This window comes from Homarus americanus, unplaced genomic scaffold (assembly GCF_018991925.1).
Source record: "Homarus americanus isolate GMGI-L3 unplaced genomic scaffold, GMGI_Hamer_2.0 scaffold56009, whole genome shotgun sequence".
Lineage (NCBI taxonomy): Eukaryota > Metazoa > Arthropoda > Malacostraca > Decapoda > Nephropidae > Homarus > Homarus americanus.
The window spans coordinates 938,616-959,874 of NW_024739542.1; positions in this window are offsets into that span (position 1 = coordinate 938,616).

Sequence of the window (21,259 nt, forward strand, 5' to 3'; positions counted from 1 at the left end):
TTTGTTGACACTGTGCTTGTGTTACTTAATCCGCTCACCTGATTTTTTCCATGTAATATTACTCCTCGATGTTTAGCGTTCTGTCTCTTTCATACATACATACATACATACATACATACATACATACATACATACATACATACATACATGCATATAGTGGTGGTGCCAGCAGAAATGATATACCAAATATACAGATAATGATATTTCGTAGTATTTTTATAAACTCATTTAAGTAATAAGTGTCATGCAAACTCAATCAAACTTGTTAATGAAACTACTATTGTAAATACCATGATCAAGTAAATTGTTTTGTGCTTCTGGTCCACGAAACGTACGAACTAAATTTAATCCTGTAACCCAATGTTGTGTTAAAATATTTCTGTGGTATCATCAAACTGTTTATGAATTGACAATTGGCGAAATTTTACGCAAGAATGTACAAACAAATATATGTGCATGTTTTTGTGTTGGTGAGTTTGTACACACATACACATACACACACTACTACTATTACTTTTTTTCACAAAATGGCCTCCAGCCTCCCCCAATAGCCATACCTTCGCCACCATTTTATTGCCTTAATATTAAATGTCCTAATACATAAGAAGCTCTCCTAGCTGTGTTGAGTTAGTTGAGCCGCAGATCTATGCGGCATTCAGTGACTGTTGCCTCATAGTCAATATCTGCAACTGTTGTCGGCTTTGGGGCCGATGCTCTCGATCCCCTGAGGCAGAGCAAAGCCGACCTAAGGAGAGAGAAGGACAGTCGACATCTCATCCAGGCTGTAACATAACTTCTGGGCTGCTGTTTCTGTTCGGATATCACCTCCGCGAGTCTGGCGTAGAAGCATCTTGCACTTGGTCCCATCCCACCAGAGGTTGTGAACACTAGAGGAGTGAAGCTGCTGTCACTCGGAATCGAGTATGACGATCATCCAGCTATGATACAATGATATGAGTTATTAGGGATGTCACCTCCATTGGTGAGTTTTGAGATGACTAAAGAGGTCGATAAGAGACCGGCAGAGTTGTTCACATGAGTTGCACATGTGGAGGGCTCCATCGAGTGCGGGAGGGGCGTTGGCAGCGTCTTTCCGGCGTTGGCGCTTGTCTGCCTCGGTTTGCAGTCTAACTAACTCGAAAGTATTGACACCTTCTCGTGTGGTGCTCCTCCAAGCGTTACGATGTGGACTAATGGACTCCCAGGTGAGGGGGTCGAGTTGGCACTTTTTTCAGGTTTGTCTTAAGACTCTCCTTATACCTTCTCAGCTGCCCGCCGGCGTTATGTTTACTATTCGTTAGGTTACTGTAAATTAGCTGCTTTGGTAGTCTACTATCGTTCATGCAGGTAACATAGACAGTCCAGCGTAGTTGTTCATGGATAATGGTAGCCTCGATGCTCGTACAGTTGGTGTCAGCAAGAATACTGGCATTTGTGCTTTTGTCTTCTCAGCGAACACGGAGGATGGAACTTAGACTGCGTTGGTTACAGTTTTAAAGTGCCTTGAGGTGCCTCCTGTCTGTATCTCATGTCTCACTGCCATATAGCAGGGTGGGGACGTCCACTGCTCGATATACGTGCAATTTTGTAGATAATTTCTGCTTCCTACAGCTGAATACATGGCTTCGGAGTCTGCCAAAGGCTTGAGACTCACATCTGATCCGATGCTGAATCTCTTCATCGATGGCGGCGGTGGTGGACAAGTGGGAGCCGAGATACCGAAAGTGGGTCTTACGTACATTCACCGCAAGGCCGGAGTGTGCATGCACATCTGCATAGGTGTTTATGATCTCCTGTAGGTCGTGTTCAGTGTGAGCAACAAGGGTGAGGTCGTCTGCATACTGAAGTTCAGTAATGGAAGCTGCCGACACATTGGTTCTTGCCTGGAGTCGTCTTATGTTGAAAAGACCCCCCTTCATCCGGTACCGGATGTCCACCCCGCAGGCTAAATTGGCACTGGCACGAGTAAGGAAGACAGCCAAGAAAATGGAAAAGAGAGTTGGTGCCAGTACACACCCTAGTTTAACCCCCGTTTAAAGGGGGAAGAACTCAGACAGGGTGTCATTGTGCAGGACACTACCGTTCATGCCAACGTGGAGTTGCCTCACAATGGCGATGAATTTTGGTGGGCAGCCAAAACGGCTGAGGGTCCACCAGAGGGCTTCCCTGTTGACCCAGTCGAATGCCTTGGTGAAGTCGACGAAAGCCATGTACAGGTCACGACGCTATTCTCTGCACTTTTCCTGTATCTGGCAGGCAGCAAAGATCATGTCAGTGGTGCCATGTGATGGTCTAAACTCACTCTAAAGCCGCATCGATATTCTGGGAGGAAGTTTTCCGCCACAGGAAGAAGTCTGTTTAGGAGGACTCGTGCGATAATCATGCCAGCTACGGACAGCAGTGAGGCCCCGCGGTAGCTGCCACAGTCTGACCGGTCTCCCTTGTTCTTTGACGATGGAGGCGTCTTTACGAGCTTAGGGGATTCCATCAGGCCCTGAGGCTTTGTTAGTTTCCATCTGTTTGATGGCAGTAGTTACCGCGTCCAGAGATGGAGGATAGTTGAGGTGGGTCAGCTCTGGATGCTGAGGGACCTGCTGGGTAGTCAGGACATGACATATCGGTGTTTCGGTTGAGCAGTGAATGGTAGTGCTCTTTCCAGCGCTGACGGAGGCGTTCATCGTCTTTAATTATGTAGTCATCGTCAGATGAGCGGAGGGGGGCTGCGCCACGAATGATTGGCCCATAAAATGTTTTAGTGGAATTGAAAAATACGCGCGCGCGAGCACACACACACACACACACACACACACACACACACACACACACACACACACTCTCTCTCTCTCTCTGTATATGCGGTAAATGGTAAATGCTAAATCGGATGCCTTATCATAAACTTATGAGTATTCATGTTTGTTCATTGTTCATAAACATTAGTACACCACACTGCCTTTTATGTACACTAAGAAACACGTGACTCTATATTAGAAAACATCCATAGACATTCCCTCCCGGATATAACTTACACCTGATGGACTTAACTCATTATCGATAATGAAGAAGCAAACACAGCGACATCCTCACCTGTGACTGATTGATTACTTCCACCCCTCCTTCCCCCTACACATACACACCTTTCCCACTGTGATTATATGGAATTTTCTGTGAATGTAAAATAAAATCTACCCAACGTAGCGTGAAATGAGTTACTGGGAAAAATAAAAATACTCACATTCCTTCTGATATTATAACCATGAAAAATAAAGGTTAAATAAATAAAATTGTAAAATCTGAAAACATATAAACTTAGTACGGTAATACTAAAGTAAATTTACCTGAACCAAAAAATTATAAATATAGTCAAGTATGGGAGTGTATATACTGTATAATGGGGTAGGGCAGTGTGACCCCCATACCCTGGCTACCCACTCATCATAACCTCATCACCAACACCCACTCATCATAACCTCATCACCAACACCCACTCATCATAACCTCACCATCAACACCCACTCATCATAACCTCACCATCAACACCCACTCATCATAACCTCACCATCATCACCCACTCATCATAACCTCATCACCAACACCCACTCATCATAACCTCATCACCAACACCCACTCATCATAACCTCATCACCAACACCCACTCATCATAACCTCATCATCATCACCCACTCATCATACCCACTCATCATCACCAACACCCACTCATCATAACCTCATCACCAACACCCACTCATCATAACCTCACCATCATCACCCACTCACTTGAAGAATATCACCTCTGTTGCCCACCACAGTCACTCGCCACACCCTTAGCAGCAAAAGGTATAACGACACTCATTCATCTTCCCAAAGTCGTCACTCAACAGAGCAACAACACCCTGTTACTCGACTACCGTGAGTGTGACCTTCGTATAGTTCTCAAAGATGATAACAGTCTTGGTGTCTTGAAGAAAGTTGTTCCACTTTAACGACCCATAGGAGTGTGTGTGTGTGTGTGTGTGTGTGTGTGAAAGTTCCTCAGGTGACCTTGATACAGGTAGATGGTTAGTTACACGAACTATCTCTTTATTTTAATTCCTGTAATAGTTTCTCTACATTTTAGTTAAGGATTGCAGTCGTGACTAAATCTCCAGTGATAGAGAAGAATTAATGTGTCTCATCTGAGTGAAATCAATGACTCTCATTCCATTTCGTACAGACTTAATTGCAGTGTTACTACGTGGATGAGCCAACGGGAAGGGCTTGCTGGCCGCTTTAATTAAAAAGTTTGACATTTAATTCGCTTTCGAATGTCTGATATTAAAAAGACAGCAAAAGAATGGTAGTGAAAAAGACGGTTTAATGCTGAAAAACGTAAATGAGTAATATCGGAATAGGTAATTAGTATTATTCTTTTCAGTTCGCTCTCAGCCGGAGCCATTGGGGATGACACTTTCCACCTCCCGAAAACGTATGTCTATAAAATTAAACGGGGCGATAATAATCCAATTCTCCGCCCCCACCCCCCCCGAAAAAAAAGTAAACATCCTAAAATGTTGGTTGTTTGGCGAAATCACTCTCCAGGTTTGACATAATAAACAAGCCTGGATGCAGTAACATCTTATTAGTTTATCCTAATACTACCTAAAACCTACTACCTAAAACCACATTTTATATTTTAGCATTCACAGACTGAGGACGCATTAAGCGACAGTATGTCGGTGCACCTCTCGGCAAGAAGACTTCCAACCCCCTCTCCCTCCTAACGTCACAACACTTCGCCACACTGCCACCGACTAGCAGGAAGCAGATTGGAACCAATGCCGTTCTATTTTGTAACCTGTATTAAAACTATAACCATTCAACAAATAAACTGCATTCAGAGATAGAGGCGGAATGTTTATTTTGCATTCTTAGGCTGGTTACTAATGTGGGGTTCCTTAGGGCCATTCCAGGAGTTTCCCCCTCACTGTGAGGGCTTCTGAATCGTTCTTTAATACTCTCTGGGTTCATATATTATGGAGCGAGAGGGCTGGCAATGCAAACTATACCAGGTGGAAGTGCAGGCAACTGTACCTCAAAATATATAGTATGGTACAGGGTACAGTACATGTGATTAAATATATTGAAGTATCTAACAACAATACGCATCTGAAAGTATCTGGCATATGTGAAATTTGCTGAAACCTCAGTAGATGGCGCCACTGTTTGACTTCTCATTTTATGCTGTGCTTAGGGCAGGCCAGCCACATTCCTATCTTGTCAGTCCACACGGGAACCGGACTGAATGTATAGTTGAACCATCTCCTTGGATTATTACGCAAAATGAATGACACAGGAGAATTAAGAAGGTTCTAGTGCGTCTGCTACACATACGAGGAAACGTGAACAGCATGAAAATTAGTGGATGCATGACTAGGTTGAGTGATGGAAAAAAAGAAGAAATATGCGTACCAGGAAGATGATCCCAGCGATGGTATCCTGGACTACTGGCTACTACCATCTACAACCATCAACCACAATCAACATCTACAAACAGTGAGTATAGTGCCAACTACAGTATATTATGTTTCATTGACGTAGATTTGTTGTGATTTATGGGAAGATGATTTCAGAAACTTGTAGAAATGAGCTCCTGAACAGTTGTTAATTGACTATAATGACTTCTACAGGTTCACACCGTAATAAATCATGGCATTATAGGTGTGAATTGGCTGATCGCTGATTAGGTCTGTAATCAGTGTTTGACACTTGCGTTATATACCAAATTTTCAATCAGTTGACACACACACACACACACACACACACAAGGCACTGCATTTTACGTATGAGTTGGCTAGGAAATTCTGCATTAAGCTGCCTTGATGACTCCTGTAATTTAGGGCTTCAAACACCCCTTCAAGTTTAATGTCTCTTCACTCCCATTACTGGTAGTGCGTGATAAACGTTGCCAATCGAGCATTTTTATTTCTCTCTCTCCCCCTCTCTCTCTCTTTTCTTCTCATATGTCGTTTTAGTTATATCCGTGCATTATAAAGAGTATACCCACACTTCCTTTTTCGGAACCTAATTTAGGTTGCTCGGTATTTTATTCATGTACAGTACATCTTTACAGCTTATTTAACTTTTCATGACCTTCCGTTTTATAACTTTAGTATTTATCTATTTCATTGTGTTGGTTCTCTCTATGTAGTCAACATCTGTTTTACTGATCCTTGCTCGGTTCATGTCGTGTTGACATATTAGTGGAAAGATCTGTGTAGACCGAAGGTTGGTAATATCAGTTTATACTCACCTGGTTTACGTTACGATTACGTAATACAACTACTGAATAAAAAATCAGATTGATCACTGAACCATAGATGAAAAATATAATCGTGTTATTTCGTTCAAAGGCTGTTAAAAAGTTATCGTGTTTATTTTTGTTAAATATTATTGACTTTTTAAATTAGTGAATGTGTGTAAACGGCGACGTGTCATTCGGATGATCTACACTTTTAGATACGTGTGCAAATTTTATTTACGATATTTGGTGACCTCGATTTGACTTATTGAATGAGATTCCGTTGCCTTTTCGTGTATCATAGCTGAACGACGCCTTACAAATATACACAAGTTCTACATTTATTATTAAGGCAGATAGGGTTTAAATTTCGGGTAGAAAAACCCTGAATGCGGAAGTATTTAGACGAACAATGAATGAGTCAACTAACGCTTACCAGTAGTTTCGCTCCTCTTGTGTTAGATAAGAGTAACAGGAAAACACCAAGAACAGGGAAAAAGGACAAAGATACGAGAAAAATAACAGATACCGTGAACAATCTTACAGTATGAGGAGCGTGAACGTGAAAGAGAATAGTCCAATAGAGCTGAGGAAAGGGACGACTGTGCTTGAATTTACGTTGAGTTAAGCCCATCTCTCTCTAAGCTAGGACCATCTCACTCTCATCTAGGACCATCTATCTCTGAGCTAGGACCATCTCTTTCTGAGCTGGGACCATCTATCTCTGAGCTAGGACCATCTATCTCTGAGCTAGTACCATCTCTTTCTGAGCTGGGACCATCTCACTCTGTGCTAGGACCATCTCTCTCTAAGCTAGAACCATCTCTCTCTGTGCTAGGACCATCTCACTCTTGAGCTAGGACCATATCTCTCTGAGCTAGGATCATCTCATTCGGAGCTAGGAGGACCATCTTACTCTGAGTTAGGACCATCTCACTCTGAGCGAGGACCATCTCACTCTTATCTAGGACCATCTATCTCTGAGCTAGGACCATCTCAGTCTGAACTAGGACCATCTCACTCTGAGCTAGGACCACGACGACAAAATGTTTCTCTCATATTTAACAACATTCAGCACCCTCGAGTGTTAATGATGCCTTCCTTATATTAAAACTACAGGATTGGATATTATGTAAATGTAATTAGTCTTTCACGTGATGCCTGTTGGTAATTAGCTACATATTACGCATATAATCTCTGCATAATGAAAAATGAATCAATTTACGAAGATTTTATGTCAACTTGTGAGTATGTACTATAATTATATTTAAATTCTTATGGATGTTTTGTAATAATCTAGATATTAGTATTGATCTTATTACATAATAACCTGGGTTCTTGATTATTTCTTATTGTAATTGCTAATCTACTGTAATATGTTGAATAACAGAATGATAGAAATAATGTAACAAATTTAGTTAGGGAGTTATGTATAGGTTGCATTTAATTTAAGCTGTATTTGGTTCAAGTAATATTTAATAGTTACCTGAATTGTAAAAAAATTACCACTGATTTAAATAATAGTCTTGCGCGAATCTACATTCCTTTGTCTGAGCACGTATCCTACCAGCTACCGTTGAATGTCAAATTACCTGCCATCGTCAGTTCCTTAACGATCCTGACCAGATAAACACAACTCACTTCCTTCAGTAAAAACTGGTGATCATAGAGGGGCTCACCAACTAAGCTCCACCATTAATTCCTGACCTCCATCCACATCATCAAACCTTGAGTATTAATTAATATTGTAGGATATCCTAACTTTATACTTTGTACGTAGTTTGATGTAATGATGTAATATAAACTCCGACATTAGTGCTTAAGGTAATCACCCAATTCGAGTGTTTATTTAATGCGTATAACGTAATGTAAATATTTCTTGTCCTGATATTAACCAAACCAGGGCATTTCTCTAACAAAGGAAGCATTCTGTAAATTCGCTTTCACTTTTCTTTTATCACCAACGACAAATAAAAGTTTTCTCTCTTCCGGGTTACTAATTGTTTAATATGCACTCTATTTATTTCTAGCTTGATTTAAATGTCTAAATTTTCTTTACATTGACGACTGAGGAACTCTTTTTGGTGATTTTGTCGTTTGCTTTTTTGTTTTATTCATTCGTTTTTTTTCTCCATATTATTACAATTTTGTGAAGCATCTTTTTTGTCAATTGTGTTTTTATTTGACAGAACAACATTATTTCCACTTGTCTTGCGTTATTTTCAAATAAGTAAAGCCTCTGGTTTATTCTCTTGTGTTTTATTCAATACTTATTCTCAGTCTGTAACAGTTTCATTACAGATGCATAAAATTCACATGAAACATTTTTGCTAATTGGGGTAATTTAATTATAGTTGTGGTTGCCTGATTAACGGCAACTAAGTTTTTTCATGAGTAGTTTGAATCTTTTTATTATTATTATTTTTGCAAGTACTTAATAAAACTGTATAACAACTGTTTGCAACACTGGCAGGTGATCATTTTAGTTCGCCAAACAAGAATGAGTTGTACTCAGCTGTCAATTGTTATGAAAAATATTCTTCATTAACAACGAAGTCTTTTATGAACTTTATCTTGTCAGCTACTGAAAGTTACTGGAGGAAATCTTTCAAAACTAATTTGAGTAGCTTTTCAGACTCGCCAAAATTCAGAAACTCTTCACATGTTGAAAAGTCAAACTTAATACTAAATGGAGTTCCATTCTAATTTCTTCTTTATAATTTTTATTTTTTTTTCTGACTGTCGAAAGGAAGGGTAAGAGAGCCTTTATCCTGCTCTCAGTACTAAACACCAAGAACAATAATGAAATATGATTTTTATTTTCTCTATTCTATTTTCTGTACTTTGTGTTAGGCTAAGGAGGTACCCATAATATACACACACGTACATTGAGACAAAATGTATATGGATTTTTCGTGATAGAATTTCCAGTAATCTCGCACTTTTACACCGCCTCTTGTGATCAGTACAACAGTGCCCACCGCCCTTGTTATGATCCATGATAATTTCCCAGAATGCCTCGAGGTAAACAATCTATCCGTCATTAGGTAGTAGAGCTGATGTTTTTTTTTTTTTTTTTTAGGTTAAGGTGGGGAAAGGATGGAAGGCATGGTGGGGCTCAAGACACAGCCAGACATGAGGGATGGAGAAGTCACAACATATAGTCGTGGGGGGAAAGGTTGGAAAAGAAGTTTAATGAGTTAAACAGAGGGGGACGACACCCCTTGTTTTACATATTACAGAGTTTGTTGGCTAACTAAGCTAACCTAGGATTTAGAATGAGGTTGCACAATGGTTATTTTAGTAGACAATGACTAGATTGATTTTACAATTACAAGTTTATTAACATCTTATACTGTATTACGTTATGGACTCGATTGTGACTTGTTAAATGTGAATTTATATCATCTAAGTTTTAATCTAAGGTGGATCACTGTGGCGGACATAGATGGGTCGTGGGTTGGGTTGTTGTAGTGCGGGCAAACTCCGGGGCCACCAGGCGTGGGGTCTCCCTCCGTTGATGTCTTCCCCGCGTAGGTGGTCTGGGCTGTGAGGGTCGTCCAGGAGCTTGTCCCAAACCTTCTTCCCTAGGCGATGGAACCTGAAGTTGAGGGCCTCTGTTTTATTTCTTAACTGGATCGTTTCCACTGTCTCCTGGTAGGGTGGCGCTTGGCCACTGGCTGACCTCAAACACTTGTTTTGGAAGCTCTGTAGTTGTTGTAGTCTAGTCTTCCCGAGTGTGACGAGTGGTATAGATGGGTACTCCAACACAGGCCTCACCAGCGCCTTGTACAGGTGAACTTGTATCTTCTCAGGCATCAATTTAAAACGTTTTAATTTGGCTGCGGCGACTTTGGCTTTATTTAGTCTGTCCTTCACGTGGGGAATGATGCCCGTCCGAGAAATGATGAGGCCGAGCAACCTGCCTTGTTTAGAGTACTCAATCTCTTCGTCGTCGATCATCAATGGGGCCGGTTTGAATTTGGCTATGGGTATGACCTCAAATTTCGTTTTGTTTGTTTTTATTTTCCATTTATTTTCATACTCCGAGATCTCCTCTATTGCCCGAGCAGTGAGTCGCGCCATCCTTGCTGTGGACCTTCCTGGGCAGGTGACGATCTGTGTTACATCGTCGGCATACATGACGTACTCGCTGCCGACGATTGGGGGTGGCAGGTCAGCCGTGTAGAGTGTGTAAAGGGTTGGTGAGAGACAAGAGCCCTGAGGCACGCCGCTCGATAGTGAGAATTCTTCTCCAAAATGTTCTTGCATCTTGATTTTGGCTCTGCGGTCCATAATGAAGTTACACAGCAGGCGCGTCAGATTTTCGGGTAGCCCCAGTTGTATGATCTTATACTGCAGCCCTGCGTGCCAAACTTTGTCAAACGCTTTGCTGACGTCCCTCAGTACTATATTGCACTGCAGGCGGCCAGTCATGGCATTGGCGATCTGCTCGTAGGCCTGAGCTATGGCGGTGGATGTGCCTTTGTACTGGCGGAAGCCGAACTGGCGGGGATTATGCACGTCTTCGTCCTCCAGATACATCCGCAATCGCTTGTTGACTATTTTTTCGAAGATTTTGGCAGGTACCTCTAGCAGCGATATTGGTCGAAAGTTTTCGACTTTGTTTGGAGGCTTCCCTGCTTTTGGTATGAGGCGAATAACGGCGATTTTGAACATCTTAGGGAAGTATCCAGAGGCGAGGCAGGCGTTGCATATATGAGCAAGCCTCTCTATCATGTTGTCGGGGAGTTGAGCCAGGATCTTCTTGTTAATGTGACTTTGACCAGGTGATTTGTTTTTAAACCCTTTTATGACGGCTGACACATCTGCAGGAACTATGCGCTCCGTCAGGTAGCTTCCGTCAACCAGTCTAGTGAAGTCAGCCCGTGGGAGCGGCTGGAGCAGGTGCTGATGGTCCTGCAACTGACCTAAAATGTCCTCCTCAAACTCCCTGTCGAAGCCCTCGTTCTCCTGTTCACTAATGGTAAAGATCTTTCGTAAATATCGCCGATGTAGTTGTTCTTGGTTTTCTTCCTCGAATATTTTTACGTTGTTTTGGTCGAGCAGGTAAGGGACCGTGCTAGAGGTGGAACCCATCAGTCGCTTGATCCCTTTCCAGAAGGCAGCAGAATCACGGTAATTGTTGGCTGCCTCCCACACAAAGGCGGCCCACTTTTGTTCAAGCTGATGGTAATATATCTTGTAGCCGCAGGTGAGGTTTTAATTAGTGCGAGGAATTGATGGTGGTTTTTTTCCACTAGGAATTGCGCAAGGTAGCTCTCCATGTAATGAAGTATATTGGCTCTGATTATCTCCTCATTATAAAAGCTTCAGATCAAAGCTAATGAAATTTTCCGCACTAATCTTCTTATCATGACCCCGACTAATCTGGATTACCATTTTCGTAGCAGAAAATCATCAGTTACAGTGACGCTCCAATTTCGGTTACTTTTTAATGAACAAATCCGTTTAGTTGTTACCTTGAAACATGTTGATTATCACCTTCAGGGATGTAGATTAGAACTACCATTGAACTAACATACCATAAGTCAAAGTCAGGCAGAATCTGAAAACTCCATTTACTCTTATTCTGAAAAAATGTTCTTTTACTCTTCAGCAACAATTTTAGTTTATTTATTGATAACATAGACTGAAAAAAATGTCAGAGTAAAACTTGTCCTTATTATTATTTTAAATTTTGACCCAACATTCAGATGAATATAAATGAAAAATTATTTCGGTATGAAATTAATTTCTCTTCCGTACCACCAAGGACTCAGTTAACATATCTGTGGGGCCTTGAGTCTTGCGTGTTACAAGAATTATTGTTGTAGGTACAGTAAATGGAATGCAGTTTATAATTCGGCTTATCCGTGTGCACACCAAAGCCAGGTTTGTTGAAACTGATCTGACCCATAAGAAAATTATATAATGCTTTACCCGGTAACACTAAAATACTGTAATAAGCACGAATTATTATCTTTCAATCCCTGCGTGTTAAAAGATACCCAAAAGACACACACCGCAGTTCCCTCCATCGTCTCCATTCTTTATTATACACAAACTTTGGTTACATATACGAGTAAATGTACAATGAACGCATCTCGAGGGTTCACTGTAGTCCTCTTGTTATTTCACGCCCCGGGTACACCAGCTGACCTAGTTAGTGCCAGAACAAGAACCATTATTTCTCAGTTACACGTTTCACTTGATGTATTTTTCCAGCTCAGAGGATTATTGTCAGTATTTTTCTTAGGTATTTTTAAGGATGTGTATGATGAAGATATTATCGTTAATTTAATCCTGGATGCTGAAAGTAAAGCTGTAATTATCATTAACTTGTCTTTTGAATGATGAAAATAGTGAGATAGTCACCATAAATCCAAGAGCTTTGTATTATGTTACTATCTTATCCTAAAACAAATTAACAATAAAGGTAATATAAGAAAATATTCATAATAAAATAACTGCTAGATAAGACAAAATAAATTATTGTTTTCGTGTAGAATATAATATATGTAAACGTCGGATACTTCCTTCCTTCAGCTGGTTGCACTAAAAGTATAATATCAGGATGAGGCTTTTGATGTTTATTTTATTTCTCTGGTGACACTGAATACCACTCTTGACCAACTGACTCAACCACTGAAAGAACTTTTTCCCCGACCACCGTGAAACAAAGGAAACATAGCGGCATCCAACGTAACTTAACCTAAAACCACACCGAATCACCTATTAACAATTCTAGCGGCACCAGGATTAAATCTGCTAGTTTATAAATTTCAAAATGCTTCATAATATGTTTCTATATCACTAAAAGTTTATAAAATAAAAGAGATAAAGTTTCTCGTCTCATATTGCATGTTAGTGAATCGTGGGATGGCAAACTAGTGGACATAACTCAGGTTTGTTACTCTTAATTCCATTACAGTGAGCGAGTAAGACTTATGGTCTCAGACACAAGGGAACAACTGTGTGTCTTGACTTACAAGATACGTTTAATGTTAAAAATGAGTCACTGTGATGAACATTATGCATCGACTTTGCTCGTCACAAAATCCATTTTCCAACAAACTGCTTTCTCTACAATTTCAAACTGATATTTTTTGCACTCAATGCCAAATGTTTCTTCCCCACTGAGTAGTACAGTACAATAACAGACAACTGGCAACTACACAGCCCCAGCATCGACTTATTCTCCCTTTGCAATTTCTGTTTTAGACACAACACAAAAGTACAGTTTTTCGCTGCACTGAAAATGTCATAGACTAACAAGGCTCCACGAATGAAAGGATTTTTGAGTTTGATAAAAGTACCTTTATATCTGTAACAATGATGTATATAACCATTGAACATAGTTTTAATTGTGGAGGGGGAGGGACCACTTCACTCAGAGTGCAGACAGTAAATCAAGAAGGATTAAAACATTTCTCTTATATGCATTACTCCTCCGGAAAATGAAGAATCCTGTTGGTGCAGTTGTCAGCGAGGTAGCGATACTATTTCAGAATATTCCAACTGGTGCATCATATGTATATCTAAATATTATGGAAGGACGAAAAGAAGTCGAATCCTACTGCACAGAACCGGAGAGGAACCCGAGTTAAAATCTCTGAAAGTTGTAAGGTCTCACTGGACTACACCCGGGCAACTTATCAAAATTTCAACACCATCAGTCTGGAAAGAGGAAATTACACAGACTTTAACTTTATTGGAAATTGTAAATGAACCAGATACTTTACAATGATCATGTATGGAAAAGACAACAAAAAATTATATCAACGGAAATTTGTGGCCGAGTTTCCTTTGTTTTCAGGAAGTGTAAGGAAATAGATTAATGTGTGTTGACTTGTTCGATACATCATGAGAACAGCATTTATTCAACACTATTACCGGAGGCCATTGGACAGGTAAAGACTCTGGGGAGTTAGTAAAGACGATCAATTTATCCGTTCCTGCTACGAGACGAAAAGGACAAAAAAAAATTACTAAATTGTGAATTATGTTCGCATTAATTACTAGTTATCATTTATATTAGTTTTGTAAATTGTAAATCATATTTACCATATTTTATTTGTAATAGTGTAAGGATACAATATAAATTAAAAAGGTTTAAATTAATTAATTGTCTACTCTACTGATATGATTTCCAATTTCTGCATCTGTTCATTCAACAATTAATTATTGTGACAGCAATTAGCAGTTTATCATGTAGGAGGTAAAGTGAATGGCCATTTACCAGTGAAACATGTGTTGGCCGCTGCCTTAATGTTGAGCCAACAGGTGGGAGCAGCATTTCAGTTTGTATGTGTTATTATTATCAATACTGTATACCGACACATGTTAAAATACTGACATGTATTTCTTTAGGATAAGGTGTCCAGTTCTTGATACTGTATTGGTCTGAGTTGATGTTACGTGTAGGTAATCTTCGCTAGTAATGTGGCTACGCATATTATCGGCAATGTGTGTGTGTGTGTGTGTGTGTGTGTGTGTGTGTATGTGTATGTGTGTGTTTGTTTGTTTGTTTGTTTGTGCATGCGAGCGTGCGTGCGTGTGTAATAATAATAACAAAAGTATTAATAATAAACGGTTTATTAATAGAGTTACAGCCGGTGGCTATATACAAACTTACATGTGATTTAGACACAATAATATACATTCAATACTTTTACTAGGCTGTACTGTACATAAATCAGGAGTTGTTTATTATTTTAACAATAGACGGGATGGTGCTGTTCTTATATCTATCAGTGCGGCTCTTATGGGCTGAATTTTGTTGTAGTGGCGGACTGGTCAAGGTGGGCGGGGGACTGCTGGTGTCAGTAGGTGGCGATGACGAGGATGGTGCAGTAATCCACTGGCAAATGCTGCTAGTGCATGGTGGTGGAGGTCACTGAGGGATGGCATTTCCAGGGTGGAGAGAGTGTTGTTGTAGCCCGAGTAGTCTGCGCCGAGCATGATTCTGCAGGCCCTCTTCTGTACCTTCTCTAGCTGACGTTGTTGGGTTAAGTTGAGAGAAGACGACCAGGCTGGTGACTCATACGTTAATTTGTGGAGAATAAATGCGTTGTAGATGGTCCTCAGCTCTGGCGTGGGTGCCCCAAGTGACCTGAGTCGTCGTAGCATGTAGAGTCGGTACGAGGCTGCCTCGATTGTATTGTTTACATGGGCCTTCCAGTCCAGTTTGTGGTGTATAGTTACACCCTGGAGTTTGGCAGACTGCACTAACTGGAGAGGATGGAAATCCACTGTAACTGCTGAGCATGCATTCGAGTGGTGGCGATATTGAAGTGCATGACTACGGTTTTGTTGTGATTGATGGTGACCTTGCTCTCCGTAGTCCATGCCTTTAGTAGGGAAATGGTGTGGGGTGAGGGACAGGTCGGTGCGACGGTATTGTGACACTCGGACGCACATATTCACAAGTCTAGCACTCACAGTCACTGACACCTTGAAAATACGCACTGTCTTTCCGTAGACGTACTGAACTGCCTTAAATTAGCTACAGGTCGACGTGATGACCTTAGCTGCTGCGGAGCGCCAGGGGACAAGTCCTCACTCAGTGTGTGTGTGTGTGTTTTCTGGGTGTAGATATGTGAACTCGCACACAGACACGTTCACATAATAGATGATGCGTTGACTGGCTCATTATACTTTGTCTTTAATTAATAATATTGGACTCGTGTCGTTCTCATTCAAATCAACCATCACTGAGCGTTGTAGAACTTCTAATACATTGGTCTCCTACTGTCAGCTGTCAGATATTGGGCGGATGTTAAGTCACGGATGGAAAGTTATGGTTGATAGAAGTTGATGATAAATCGTAGATGATCAGTCGTCGACGATAAACTGGATTTGGTAACCTCAGTTGAAGAATATATAATGAATGTTGAGAGAGAGAGAGAGATTGAACATTAAAGTCTGCCAAAATGTTTTACGACAGAAATGACACGTGTTGCAGAACCAAACAAAGGTGGAAAGTGAATGATGGATCAGGTATATACAATATATAGTGCTTGATGCAACGCCCCACCAGTGTAGAGTGTACCTTTGTTTATTGACTGTCTCTATGGATCGCGCAATACAGTAAAGGAAAGCAAGAATGGAGTGACTACATGATGCAACAGAGGCTTGATGGCTACACATACTGGATACGGGAATAGTTATCGTTTGTGATGTTTTCATGCAAGAAATTTAGTGTTAAAAGTTAATGCTAGAGCGAAATTTTCACAAAGGGGAATTAGTTTCATATTTTGGATGTGTAAACGTTATCACGGAGCAACAGCTTTCGGGTAATATGATTGTTTTATCCTTTTGTACTATTTTGTAAACTATGTAGTAATCCATCTGACTATGACTATGACATAAATATCTCCACGCGTGTTTACCAATGCCGATGAAACTTGACAGAGGAATTGGACTGATTTATTCTAGGAACAGTAAATGACCCCCTTGCCTTGATTATCATCTTACTTAAGGGAATACGTCTTCGCACTTAATTGGTGAAGACATCATACGCAAGTTATTAAGGGAACTAAAATTCTTTGTATTCAGGAGATTAGCATCGTACTTATGAAGTTAAAGGAGCTTTATAACGAGAATTGTTTTATTTATACTTGGCCAATACAGAAGGAATTAAATTTCTGGGGAAGGGGCGTCAAAGGTCAGCTTAAGATAGAAATAAAATATCTCTGATAACGTAAATGTCGAATTCCAGGGATGAAACTTTCTTGTTACACACATTCTCCTACTCAGCTGTCTCTGTCTACACACACTCATTATGTCTACAGAGTACCTTGGAACTCTTATTCTTTTAGTCACCTTACTCGTCGTCATTCTTAAGCTGCATTATTTTCCATTTTCTCCTTTCTTGTCGTCTATATATTCATTGTCTTATAAGCTTCACCTCAAGTGATCCTGTACCTCTCCTCTTCCCAGAGTTAAGTGAATCCATTTCCATTTAATCAACATTCGCCTCCTGATCATAAGATAATTTTCTTCACATTTCCATTGTATCTTCGTTCATTCTCTTCAATTTGACCTACAGGAGGACTAACGTATAAGCACATCATCTATAGAATATTAATACTAAAGGAACTTGTGTGGTGTGCGTGCGTGCGAGGCGTGCGTGCGTGCGAGGCGTGCGTGCGTGCGTGCATGTAATAACTATTCTTAGAGACCCGCAACAAATGTTGATGATTCAGATAATAATTAAGTTTCATGCTCTTACAGTTTTCGCCAATCATGTCACACTGAGAAGAGCAAAAATTCAGAGATCCAATTAACTTTTAGTGCAAAATTTTGGCAACAAACCGATAAAACCAAGAATATATAAATCGATGGTGCGATCACGCTGCATTAAAACACTGGGAGGCTGAATGGTGTTGGCGCCACCGTGTCGAGTGAGCTGTAGTTTGTGTTGTCGCCGCACGAAAGTCGCTGCTGTGGTAAATTTGTTCTTTTGTATCTGAACTACCAGTGTGTGTCCTGAATATAGTTGTATCTATGTGGTAAAAGTTATTCTTTCTCAGACGTATCACGTTATAGGGTAAACCAGATAACAAATCACTATTCTTCCCTCACAGTCTCGTGTTAACAGTGTAAAAATCTTCTCCTCCCCAAAACTGAGTATGGCTGTTTAATTGCTTTCACCATCTTGATTTCTCTTCCTGCTGCTTGATCTGCATAATTCCCACGTTTACATTCTATCCCTGCAGATGACTTTACTATACGTTACAGACTGACGAGCAATAATACAATTCTTAAGTCTTTAATGGTTCTCATATTTATCAGAAGGAAGCGTTTATTTATTTGATGATTTCCTGAAGCGAGTAAAGACAAATGATGTCGTTAAGAGTGTTTTCTGTACGGCTGTTGCTTCTGTTACTTGACCTGAAGTTCCCTGGTATTAACGAAATCACGGAATACACTATAACACACACACACTTCTTAGCTGGGCTGTTCTAGGAATAATTCTCTCACAGTAATATAAGATCAAATGAATCCAACTGATATGTGAAGGCTTATTACTAATGACTTGTGGGAATTTGATATATTTTTCCTTTGTCAATCTGTCAATACTTTATTCTTATTTATTTGGCAGTTCTGGTGTATTTATTGATTCTTGGAAATAACAGTTGCAGTAGTATACAGTACAGTAGATTCCAGTACAGTATTCTCCTTTAGAAGTAATCACCTGCATCAGTGGTCTTAGTAGTTTAGTGTGAGAAGCCATATAAAGGAAGTGGATTCTATATCATTGAAAAGAAAACCTCATTAGTTAATTGGTTATATTAGTAATTATCTGTTATTGCCAGGAATGATACAACACATGTTACAAGCGTCAATAAATCACTCCCAAGAAATCCATGACAAACTCCTACTCGTCGTGTCTTAATTGACTGTTGTAAAATTTGGAAGAAATTGCTTCCATTGCAATTTAATCTAAAGACGATGTTTGACCTAGGAAAAAAAAAAGCAATTTCTGATATCATGCAATCCTGAAGTTCACTCAGTCAATCGCATTGGAATTCAAATGAATGACAGTCATGGTTTTATTTTATATTTATGAAGCAATTTTCTGTTATCGTTTCCCTATTTTCCAGTTCTACAGTGGATATAGATCAATTAGCCTTGTAAAACTGTTCCAAGACGAGTCTATGTTAATGCTGATTGTTTTCAGGGAAGATTTTGTCGCAGATGTTTAATTGTTTCCTATTTTTTCTCAAGCACACTGAAACACTGCAGTTTGTACACCATAGTGCTGTTATCATATACCGCAGCATCAGATCCCTGCAACAATCTTACAAAATAGCATTTTGTTGAATAAATGAGAGAGAGAGAGAGAGAGAGAGAGAGAGAGAGAGAGAGAGAGAGAGAGAGAGAGAGCAAAACTAACAGCATTTTTGCGGCCTCAAGGTTGGGTGTGCCTGCCTGTTTTGCTTTCCGTCTCAATGAAAATATATTTAGTATACAATTCCCCTTTTCCGTGAAACTAGAGAAGCGGTTTAGGATGATTGAAAATTGTAAATGTTGGGCAGTGAGAGCGAAACAAAACTGTAGAAAAAGTGTGTGAGTTTGTAACTTAAATTATTTTCCAAGTTAAACTTTTGGGTTAGGGAACCTCGCAGAAGTGGGTACAATGGGCTTCTGGGATGACAAACAGTCGTGAAGTAATCCCAGGGAATCCTTCAAGAGGTAAAAGAGTTGGTGGGGTTCTTTTGTCTGAGTTTGTGGTGACTACGGCAGAGGAAGTCTGTGTTGGGAGACCGATAAATAGTGGTGTATAGGTCGTGTTGTTCCGTTAGGTTAGGTTAGGTTATTTTTTGTATGTATGTGAGTACACTCTTCACTTGATAGCATGTCTCTTCCCCACACTCCATCATTCGTCTCCTCAAGTACACCACCTCCTTATTTCTTCGCCACCGTCTCCCCGCGTAATGAGAATACCACCACCCATTCTTTACACTAAAAGCACCTCTTTTCTCTTTCTACGGTATGACTAAATATCCCTATCTTAAACCTTATAGCCTCTCATCTTGATAAACACCGCCGAGAGCCTTCATCCTCCCATCTTGCAGCCTCATGAGTTTCTTTATCGCCTGGTATATCTCCCTTCCTCTCTCTTCTCTGATCCATAATGGAGACATCACTTCTAGGGGCGACCCTTTCCATTCCTAAACATGCATTGGTCTCCACTTCAGAATACCAGTCACCTGCTTTATGGACACTCAGTAGATGTTTTGTGTCATGCAAATACAGTTTTCTAATCGTTGGTGTAGGAAGGTCACCCCCTTAACATTATTTTTTCTGGATGATAACATTAACCACGAGCTGTTGTAGGGTATGACTCGTGGGCTAGTGAAGAGATGGGGAAGATGAGAAAAATATTACCAGAACGATGCTGAGAAACATTACACGGGAAACACTGTTATTGATGTTGTCTTTCACCGTTATGGCTGTTCTTTAATTTTTACGAATTGTGAGGAACATACATACATACATACATACAGAGAGAAAGGGAGGCAGACAGATAGAAAGAGCCACAAAGGATCGACTGAAGATATATTGAACTATATTATCGGAATAAGTGAGAGACAACATTATTCATGAAGTATAGCTGAAAAATCCACCTACATCACCTCCATTTCAACTGTCACCATTATTATAACAGAGAAATATATATAGGAATAGATAAATCTCTCCTGCTGCAAAAATTTAAAACAAAAATGAAAGAAGACTCGCCAGACAAGAGCCAGGTGGGAAATTATGGCTCATAACTCACACAAATTTCAGAGGTATTGTGCCCTTGACCTAAAAGATGCGACGCTGTGATGGCGGGGATTATACATGTGATCTCCCTTACAAAGTCCTAAAATAATGACCATGATAACAGAAATATTAGTGATGATGATTATTAATGATAACATAAATAATTATAGTGATGCCTTTAACATTATAATTAGTGTTATTACTACTACAATGGCTAATAATGATCACGGGAAAGCTTACTATAGTTGCACAAATTCCTATACTTGTCTTACTTTAATCTTACCTCTTGATTCAACCTCATTGTACACATATACCTGACCAGCTCAACCAATACATTTGATATACGTGCCTCTGTAGCATGATTGGTCTATTTTATCATCATTTTCTCGGCTTACCGGGGAACATTATGACCATACCGGTGAACTCTCCTTGAATATATGTTGATGATAAAGAAGAATGACTGCCGTGTAATTGACAGATGATGAGGGTTTATGCCAATATGATGATACATTGGGTACTGCTAGGCTGGGGATAATTTGTCTTCAGTGTAACATAAAGAAACTGTATATGTAATTTGTTGAGTATTTTAAATCGATGTTGAGTTCTTCATTGATCTGCATGATGGTTTAGAAGAACATTTTGCTGTGGTTATGGCTGTTTTAAAGGAGAAGACATGAATTTAGCTAAAGAATTAAACACCTTAACACA